A 10,926-nucleotide genomic window follows, 5' to 3' on the forward strand; every position below is an offset into this window, starting at 1 on the left:
AGCCTGTTTCGGATTCTGTGTCTCCCTCTCTCTGACCCTCCCTTGCTCACGCTGTCTCTCTCTCTCTCAGAAATAAATTTAAAAAATTAAAAAAAAAAAAGATTGCTTTGGTTATTTAGGGTATTTTGTGGTTCCATACAAATATTTGTATTATTTTTCCTATTGAAAAATGTTATGGGAATTTTTATTGAGATCACATGGAATTTGTAGATTGCTTTGTGTAGTATAAATATTTTAACAATATTCATTCTTTTGAAACACGAACACAAGATACTTTTGTGTGTCTTCTTAAATTTCTCTTATCAGAGTCTTGAAGTTTTCAGAGTAGAGAGCTTTCACCTTCTTGGTTAAATTTATTCCTAACTATTTTATTGTTATTGATGCTATCATAAATGGGACAATTTCTTTATTTCTTATACAGAAAATTCATTAAGAGTGTATAAAATGGTACTGATTTTTATGTTAAGGTTATATTCTGCAGCTTTAGTGAATTCACTGGTTAGTTCTAAGAGTTTTTAGATTAAGTGCTACTCATTTTCCTCACTTAAAAATGGAGATGAGAAAAGTATCTTTTGTTTTGTTTTCAAACAAAAACAAAAAGTATCCTCATGTTTTGTTTTATTTCATTTCATTTTGTTTTGTTTTCTAGAGACTTAATAAAATAATACTTTTAGGGGCGCTTGGGTGGTTTAGTCGGTTAAGCGTCTGACTTTCACTTAGGTCATGATCTCACGGTTCATGGGTTCCAGCCCCGCGTCGGGTTCTGTGCTGACTGCCAGCACAGAGCCTGGAGCCTATTTCAGAGTCTGTGTCTCCCTCTCTCTCTGACCCTCCCCTGCTCATGCTGTCTCTCTCTCTCTCCTAGAAATAAATAAAAATATTAAAAAAAATTACTTTCAAAGACCTTAACACAGTGCTTGCCCTAAGTATGGACTCAGTAAATCTTTTTTAATTCCCCTAACATTTACTAATTTTTCCTATGATCTGGCTTGTCACAGAAAAGAAACACGGACATAGGAAGACTTTTAATAATACATATAGCCCACTCGCTAACAGTTTCCCTTGTTAGATCAAGTGAAAGAGTAAAGACTATCTTTATGTTGACTAGCTGAAAAAAGATGTTGTAAATGCTTGAACTACATTTGTAAGGGTATCTTGAAGTTGGAGCCTTAGATCCCAATTTTGAAGAAGTCAGGCAAACTACATAGGATAATGCACATGAATGGTCTTTAAAAATGGCAAAACATGTGACATATAGAGAGGGTAATCACTATTCTTAGAAAAAGGATTGTAAATTTGTAGATAATATGGGAGCAGTACATACAATGAGGTTTTATGGAGTTGGGGAAGGGACAAATTCCACAAACTTTCATGCAAGTCTTGCTTCTTTAACAATAAAATTATCACAAGGCAATCTAACCACAAAGCGAGACAAAGTGCTCTGGTTGTTAACGCCTTCCAGTGACATCTCCTGAAAAAGAATCTCCCCTATGGAGATTATAAAATGACATTATTCTTGCTTCACTATTTTCATGTACAACAAGAAGAAACTACAGGCTAATGAATCAACACGTCACTTATCCAGCCTCCTCCTCTCAGCAGCCTTGCTTTAAATAATCTCTTCTTTGAATTATTCAGTAATTTCACCAGAAGCACAGCAAGGATTATTAGTCGATCTTTTCTACACCAGGCATGGTTGAAAAGCTTAATAGTTTGAAACTTAACATTATTTCTTAGTTATGTAAATGTTTGTGATCTATCATTTGTTCATGAAATAGTGAAGCTGAAATAAAACTTTCACTTTGAAACAAAAAAAAAAACATTTACTATAAGAAGAAAGCAGTCACAGGTTAATCAAGTCGAAAAAGTAGTCATGGGGCTTTTAGTCAGATACAAACATATTAAAATATACAAATACTGGAATCCTTAGGAAGAAGTGAATCTCAATGCAGACTGCCTCTATACAAATTAGGCCATCTTTCAGCTAAAAACAGTCTATTGGAAAGTTTTGTTGTGTCTTTAATCCATTCTTCCAATTTGAAACCCCAGGAATTTCTTTCTAACAATATTTCTGTGTAGAACAGTTGTCCCATGCTGGACATGCCTTGGTTGCTGCCATCCTAGAATCAATTTGATCTAGTTTGATCTAGACTCATGTAAGTTACTCTATTTGCCAATTGCTTTTGTTGCTCACATTATCAGATTGGACCAGAGTGTGTGTTAGTAGTTTACCTCTTCAAAGATCAGGGTCTTTATGCTTATCTGCTTTGCCTTTGATTGACTTGAACAATCTGTAGAAATTATCTTTATTCTTTGGAATAGTTGAATTATGTGTGATCAGTCATGCAGGTCTAATCTGTCATGTTCTGACATTGTAGGGAAGCAGATGCAGGCTGGATATAAGCAGACATAAGCAGTTTAGGCCATATAATTAATTGAAAGTAATACATTTAAGTGTATATGTTTTCTTGTGGGAAGTATTTCTAACAAAATATTTACTAAGCATCCCAAAGAGAAATGGTACTAGATATCTGACATCTGAGACATAACCTCAAAAGCTGTTGAAGCACTATACATTGATTTCAGGAGCTAAGCTGGCTTTGGTAAGCATGGCTATGTGCAGTAATATAGCTGAGCATTATTTGACTCTTTTTATATAGCTTACAGTCTATTACTCCTCTTATATAGCTTACAGTGACTCTTTTAGTCACACTTCCCCAGCTTTATAAAAATCATTTTTAGTTAATACCATTGCTTTTTCCAAGTATTTTTTATTGGATTTTTATATCTAACTTTTAACAGAATTTTATATTTATTAATTTTTGGTTGTAGTTTAATGATGTGTTTAAAGCTGCATGTTTTCATCTGGATATTCATATTTTCTTCCATAGGTGCTTCCATTTTCTGGGTAGTTATAGGATTCTTTTGATATTGAAGTTGTTGTTGTTGTTTTTAATCGAAGTTCAAGATACTCAGGATGTATTTTATCCATTTTCTAAACTTGCTTTATGCTTTTTTAAAAATCATGGGGTCTTTTTTATTTCTATGTTTTTACCTTTTTTTTCCATTGGGAAACTTTACCATGATTTTAAAATTGAACATTTTATGTATTTTATTTGCTCTTTATATTTTAGTTGGCTGTTGTATGTCCATTTGTTTCTTGTTTGTTTTAAAAATTATTTGTATATAGCCTGCTTAAAATCAAATTCCATTTTCTTTACTGCTATTTTTATATGCTGCTGTTTCTAATTTAACTTAAAAATAGCATCATTAATTTTCTCTTAAATTTCTTAATTTCTTAGTTGGAATTTTGTTCAATTTTATTCTTATCTTCTGACTATCTCATGCATGCTTTAGCTTTTTCCTCTTTTCTTAATGGGTTTAATTCAACACTTTTTGCTCTACAGATAAACAATTAAGGACCACAGAGGTTGGAAAAAGTCACAGTGAGATGGAATACTCTACACATCCCTCCATATTGTTTTTCCCTCTCTAAAACTGCCAGTTCCAATAACAATGTCTAGGTCAGATTATGGGCTATAAATTTTGTAAATTCAAAATGACAAATACAATTTAAACAAGGAATTGTGTATCTACCAGCTCCATAAATAAATATGGTCATGTTAAGAGTTAGTATACAGTAAGTTACATAAACCAGACCCAGAAAGATAAATACTGTTATGATCTCACTTATATGTAGAATCTAAAAAGGGACAACTTCACAGAATCTGAGAGTAGAATGATTGTTTCCAGGGGCTGAGTGGTGGGGGTGGGGGAAATGGGGAATGTTGGTCAAAGGGTTACAAATGTTCAGTTTTAATATGAATTAGTTCTAATGACATATGACTATATTATATGACATAGTGACTATAGTTAATAATAGAGTATTGCATACTTGAAATTTGCTAGGAGAATAGATCTTAAGTCTTCTTAAGACAGACAAGAAAAGGTAAATGTGAGGTGATGGATGGTGTTAATTAACTTGATTGTCATAAGCATTATACAATGTATACATACATTAAATCATCATGTTGTACATCTTACAAAAAAGAGAGTTAGTAGAGCATAGTGGTTGGGAAAAGAGATGCTGGAGCCGTAGTCCCTGGGTTGAATCCCAACTCCTCCATTTCTAGTGCTGTGCCTTTGTAAAAGCCACTTAACTTTCCTGAGCCCAAGTGTCTCCATTTGTAAAAAGGGATGATAATACCAGTATTTACCTGGTACAAAGGACTGTTGTAAAGATTAATTGGTGGTTAATATATATAAAACCCTTAGAAATAGGGTGCCTTGTGGCTCAATTGGTTAAGTGTCTGACTTCAGCTCATGTCATGATCTCGTGGTTTGTGGGTTCAAGACCCCTATCAGGCTCTGTGCTGACAGCTCAGAGCCTGGAGCCTGTTTCAGATTCTGTGTCTCCCTCTCTCTCTCTTCCCCTCCCTTGCTCACACTCTGTCTCTCTTTCAAAAATAAACAAACGTTAAAACAAATTAAATTGGTGTTCCTGGGTGGCTCAGTTGGTTAAGCCTCCGACTTCAGCTCAGGTCATGATCTCCAGGTCTGTGAGTTCAAGCCCCACATTGGGCTCTCTGCTGATAGCACAGAGCCAAGAGCCTGCTTCAGATTCTGGGTCTTCTTCCGTCTCTCTCTGCCTCTCCCCTGCTTGTAACTCTGCCTCTCTCTTTCTCAAAAATAAATAAACATTGAAATTTTTTAAATAAAAAACCAAAACTCTTACAAGTATGGGCAAATATGCCACAGCTGTTATTCCATAACATTGTTCTTTTTTGTTTTAATGTTTATTTATTTTTGAGAGAGAGATAGACAAAGGACAAACAGGGAAGATGCAGAGAGAGAGGGGAGACACAGAATCTGAAGCAGGCTCTGGGCTCTGAGCTCTCAGGCTTAAACCCATGAACCATGAGATCATGACCTGAGCCAAAGTCAGGCATCCAACCAACTGAGCCAGCCAGGTACCCCCATAGCATTGTTCTTAGAGTATGAATCATCGTGATGTGGTGAGTGATGAGGGTGAAGACTAGCATTCAAAGAGGTGCATGAAGACATCTAAAAGGAAGATAGAAATATGCTGCCTCACTCAGGTCCCTGACTGTCCTCAGCTTGTTATGAAAAGGAGGTTACACTCTTTGTTTCTGTCAGTTCCATGTCTGTTATGTAAGCACTTAAAAGACGCATATAATATATGGAATATAATTAGGCACATTGTAACAGTCAAAGCATTGGCAGCAGCAAGATGGATCACTCCAAACAGATCGTTGAAGAGAAAGGACTGTTTACAAAAAAGGGTGGTCAGTGTAAAGGAAATCAAACTAGGGATAACAGATCATCATGTATCCACAGAGGAACAACATCTGGAAGTAACTATGACCCCTAGATGCAAGGAGAGGGAGTGGTCACCAGAATAAAGTGAAACCTGCTGCTTTAAAGAAGGGTTGCTCTACTGAAGCTCTGTCCCTCATGAAGAAAGGCAGATAATGCCAACCTGGGCCAGGGCAAGAATAAATACCCAGAATGTTCTATTTTCCCATTCTCCAATCTCCTACTTGTACCTCTCATTGACTAAATTCGATGATAAATCAAAGGACAAGGATCTTAGCCTCTAAGCCGTGTCCTGCTGGGGTCGTCAACTCCTTAGATGTACATTAATGACTATATTAGTTTTCATCTTTTATCTGACATTCAAGCCCATAACCAAATAACTCCAAATTACCTTAGGGCTCTGGGGTAGATAATATGAACTGGCTCATTCAACCCCTATTCTATCTGCCTTCCAGAGTGCTTTCCTCTGCTACACAGGCAGAAAGGATATAGAGCTACCTAGACACATTGCAACTACTGCTCTGGATACAAAACAGGTTCTACTGATGAGATGCACATGTGTGAATTCAGAATGCAGATATGATGCCAAGGTTATCCTGTTGCTGCTGGTTATCCTGCTGCTGCTAGTTGTGTGTCCTCCCTCAAGGTGGCAGAAGTAATGCTGAGAGGGGATTCAAGAGCACACACTATACCATGCAATGTCTATTCACCAAATCTGGAAGGCTTAAAAGGCAGGTGTGGGTTGGTAGAAGTAGTGGTGGCAGCACTTTCAGATCACAGCTCTCCTGTGTGGTGTGCTCTTGAACTTTATCCTATTCAAGATTCCTGCTATTTCACAGCACTTTCAATAACTTTGTAAGCACATATTTATTTACATTAAATCCTTTGCTACTTGAAAGAGTTTGAGTGTGCTTTGTTTCCTGCACTGAACTGTGTCTAATACAAACCCCACCGTTCCTACTCTTCAGCACACACGATGCACTTCAGTGTCCTGGGTTGCTATTGGGCATCAAAAAACAAAACAAAACAAAACAAAAACAAAAACAAAAAACACCTTGAGATTCTCTGATTCTAAGGTCTTTGCTTGAACTAACCTTCCTTTCTGAAAATCTCACCTTTATATAATGCACTTTTATTCATTATTCTGCTCCAGGTTCAGCACCAATGAAAACTCCTTCATGTGACCCTTTTCCTCTCCTCCCCTCCCCTTCTTTTCTTCCTCCTCTTCCTCTTTATCTTTTATTGTTTTCTCTCTCTCTTTCCCTAAGCCTGGGTCACTACATACCTCCAAATGTCTATAGCAATAAACTGCTCTTCCTAACTGATCAAATAAATTTACTTCTGTTTCATATAGTTATGTCCAATTCCTTTAAATATATAAGGGCATACCTCATGTTTCTTTGCTTTCTCATTGAATTTTTATGCATGTGTGACAAATTTACCAGTGCCTATTCCAGTGTCTTGGATATAGCTATAATATTTTTCAGTTTAATTATGTATAAATGAAATTTTGCTTTCCACATGCAGACCTAGTCTTTATTGACTCACAAACAAAACCCTATGACTTGCAAAATTAATACCCTAGCATTGCCGTATGTCCTTAATATTCTTTAATATTTAAGCCAAAATAAGATGTTGCAGAAATTGTCTATGACTTTTAGTTGAAGATTAATGTGTGCTTTTTAATCTTGAGGGGAGAAAAATAAAGAAACCTAAGATAATTCAATCAATTTGTGCATTGTTTTAAATCTGGCTCAAAAACCAGACACTCACATCTGCCATTACTGAATTCCCAGAGAAGCTTTTGTTGACTCCTAGAAAAAGTTGTTATTTTATGCTCTTATGTCACCTAAATATGCACACAGACATATAGTTCCAGCTCTGAATGTATATATTCAAACAACAAAGTTTTGGGCATTTCAAAAGCATAATACAGAAGTAGATATATATTAAAATGAATGGCTACAGAGAACTATGCCAAGAAACAGAAATGAATGCATTGCAAATTAAAAATCACCATATAAATACAAAATACTTTAAGTGAAGATGCCTTTCCTAGCAAGGAAATTGTATGCTTGAGATCAAGCCTTGGTGCCATACTTAACTATATAAACTTGGGCAGGTTATTTACTCATTGAGTTTCATTTTGGCCACACATCAAATGGGAAAACTGAGTTTTACCTCCTTGGTTCTCTTGAATTAAAGCACAAACACAACCCCCAGAGAATGCTCCTGAATACAGACTAGATTTATAGCAGATGTTCATCATATCTTGAAAATACACCACAGCTGTGGAACATGACAGGACAGTAAAATAGGACACTTTTGGCTTTTATCAAGCATCTCTTGGGTCTGTGGTAAAATTAGAAGAAGGCAAAAAGGAAGCTGCAATGCAATATTTCTAAAAGACACTAGTTCCTAAGACACCAAACCAGCTGCATGCATCCTCTTCCCTTGATCACGCAGATGTTTGGCACAAAACAGTCTAGCATCCAGATGTTCAACCAGTTAGTACTTTGTATACAGAAGTTGGAGCACAGTATAGAATAGGCTCCAACACATTTTTTTCCCTCAGTAATAGCTTTCATTTTTCTTTCTCTTTTACAATTCTCAGGACTGAACATCTTTATGTTTTCAGTATCCAACTGATCATTTTAGGCTCAAATTTTCTATTGAACCATAATAAACATCATAACATAAGTTAGTAATTATGGTACTCATTTTAAGAAAAGTTGTGATTTAATGGAAAAACAAAACTTGAATGTTTTGGCTTTAAAAAATTATTTTCAATGATAACAATTTTTATATAAAATTTTGAAGGAAATTAAATTTGAAAAAGTTGAGGTAGATAGCATTTACATGTGAGAACAGAGATTATCTATGAGTTGATGAATTATATTTAAATTGATAACATGGCTTAACCTTTAATCCACTACGTACTATCCCCAAAGTTGTATAAGGCCAGTCCCCACTAGGTAACAAATTGCAGAATCTCCCCCCAGTGAATACATTTTTTAAAAACGCTGCTTCAGTACCATTCCATTATTCACACTGATGATTTTCAGCTGGTACTAAGAACATTGCAATTTTTTGGTCATCAAATCTGTAGCTACTGATATATCTCAGGACTATGTATATAGCATAGACTCTGTATAAATGATTGAATCTTTACCAAAGTATTAAATCACCTTAACACCTTAACATGCTCCCTTCTCTCCTCTCTTTTTAGGTGAAAGTTTGAACAATCAGATAATAGCCTGCTGATGAATTAATGGATGCCCCTGGTTTGATAGCCCAAATTTTCCAGTGGTGCAAATAGAATAGAATACAGATCTGTGATGATGTAATTAGAGTTCCCACTATAGTATATTAGAAATATTATTGAATTGGGAATTAGGAAACTGAGGTTCCAAGTCTGTTTCATTATTAACATAATGTAAAATAAATATGTTTGGTTTATCCTGTTGAGTTTTATTTCCTTAAAAATCAATAAGGAGTTGAAAGAGGTTGCCTCTAATGTGCCCTCTGCCAATTAGCCTCCTATTACAAGTCATGTGTCTGCCCTAGCATAAACAGGAAGTGCTTGTATTTGCTTTGTAACTAAATATACATTTTCCTTCTCACATCTACAGTATATATTTTTTCTTCATTAGATATGGAACTACTATATAAACTCTTCAAAGTTTTAAAAGGAAGTAACTAATGACAAACATCCCCAAAATAATAATTCTCTAAAAACAAAGACTATATGGTCAGAGCACAGAGACTAACATATTAAAACTCTACAAATGTAAGAAATCCAAATCAGCTGAATATTGATTGTGAGTTTAACATTTTAGTTGTGCTTTAAAGAAGGCTGATAAATATCACCCTATATGATGCCACTTATATGTAAACAACTTTTTAAAAATTACATGATTTAAGTTTTTAAATAAATTATAAGGTACTTTAAATTATAAAGTATGTATCTTTTGTGTTTATTTTTGAGAGAGAGGGAGAAAGAGCTAGTAAGGGGCAGAGAGAAGAGGAATACACAGAATCCAAAGCAGACTGCAAGCTCCGAGCAGTCAGCACAGAACCTGACACAGGGCTCGAACCTGCAGACTGCAAGATCATGACCTGAGCCAAAGTAAGACACTTAGCTGACTGAACCACCCAGACACCCCTTATGTGATTCTTTTTTAAGTTTAAAACAGAGCCCATTAAACAAATCCAATATAACACCAGTTTTTAAATGACTTTTCATTTTTTATATGTTAAGGAAGAGGAAAATACATGAAGGCAAAAGGAGACTAATAAAGGTAAAGAGAGTAGGAGGAGTCAAATGAGGACAACGAGTTAATTTTGCTATGGCTTTGCATAAGGGAAATTGATATTTTCAAACACTCAAATATTAATTCACTGAGATAGTGAGTTTTAAAGCACCATTGAATGTCATTGCCCTTTGAAATGTCAATTTACCAATATTCACAGTTCATTAGCTGAATTAATCCTTAACCTTTCGAGGTCTCTCTTTAGAAGGCACACTTCAACAAGGAAAAATTATCTTCTGGAGAGAAAACAGCCATGAAGCGTCAATTACTGTGAACCAAAGTACACAAGAACATGTGAGGATGCGTGGGTGGGCACATGCACACACGCACACACACCCCTCATACACAAAGTAGACTATTTGAAAAGATAAATGAAAATATTTATGGAAGTTATCTTTAAGAGATTATGTGTAATTTTAATAAGATACTTATCTTTGTTTTAAAATTTTCTAAAACACGGTGGGCTGGGTGGTTCAGTCGGTTAAGAATCCAACTCTTGATTTTGGCTCAGGTCATGATCTCGTGGTTTGTGAATTAGAACCCCCCACACCAGGCTCTCTGCTGTCACTGCAGAGCCTGCTTCAGATCCTCTGTCTCCCTCTCCCTCTCCTTCTCCACCCCTTCCACACTCACACTCTCCTCTCAAAAATAAATAAATACATAAATAACCCAAAACTTTCAAAAACACATGTATCATTCTTAAAAAATAAGTTATTAGTCAATTTACTAATTAACATATAATAAAGGTAGGAGTCATTTGAGTATTTCAGCTATTCCTTAAGCAAATGGACACTACCACTTGGACCAGTAAATATAACATTGTACTACACAGTAGAATCATCTAGGAGCTTCAAAAAAAATCTCATTATCCAGGCTGCACTCTATGACAATAAAATGAGAAGCTCTGAAAATGAGAACTAGACACAAGTATTTTTTTCTTTTTATAATGCTTCATGAATTTGCATGCCATCCTTGCACAGGGGCCATGTCAATCTTCTCTGTACCACTCCAATTTTAGTATATGTGCTGCTGAAGTGAGCACTAGACATAAGTATTTTTAACATAATCCCACCCAGTGAGTCCATTGTTCAGCCAAATCTGAGAACAGTGATATAAAAAACAGACATGTTATATATAAATCCAAGGATTCTGAATTCTGGAAAAATGACATAAAGATGCAACTGTCTAGTAATAAGTGTCTAGTGATGGTATTCTTTAAAAATTTTTTTTAATGTTTTATTTATTTCTGAGAGATAGAGATAGAGAGACAGCATGA

At 35.4% G+C, this 10,926-nt stretch overlaps 1 non-coding gene across 1 annotated transcript; it reads right to left on the minus strand.

Annotated features, from left to right (window-relative positions):
- Positions 1-10,585: 10,585 nt before the first annotated feature.
- LOC120224847 lies at positions 10,586-10,692 on the minus strand. Its single transcript, XR_005526680.1, has one exon. It is a non-coding gene; the product is annotated as a U6 spliceosomal RNA (small nuclear RNA).
- Positions 10,693-10,926: the final 234 nt, after the last annotated feature.

This window comes from Hyaena hyaena, unplaced genomic scaffold, assembly GCF_003009895.1.
Source record: "Hyaena hyaena isolate Hyena2069 unplaced genomic scaffold, ASM300989v1 scaffold_1270, whole genome shotgun sequence".
Lineage (NCBI taxonomy): Eukaryota > Metazoa > Chordata > Mammalia > Carnivora > Hyaenidae > Hyaena > Hyaena hyaena.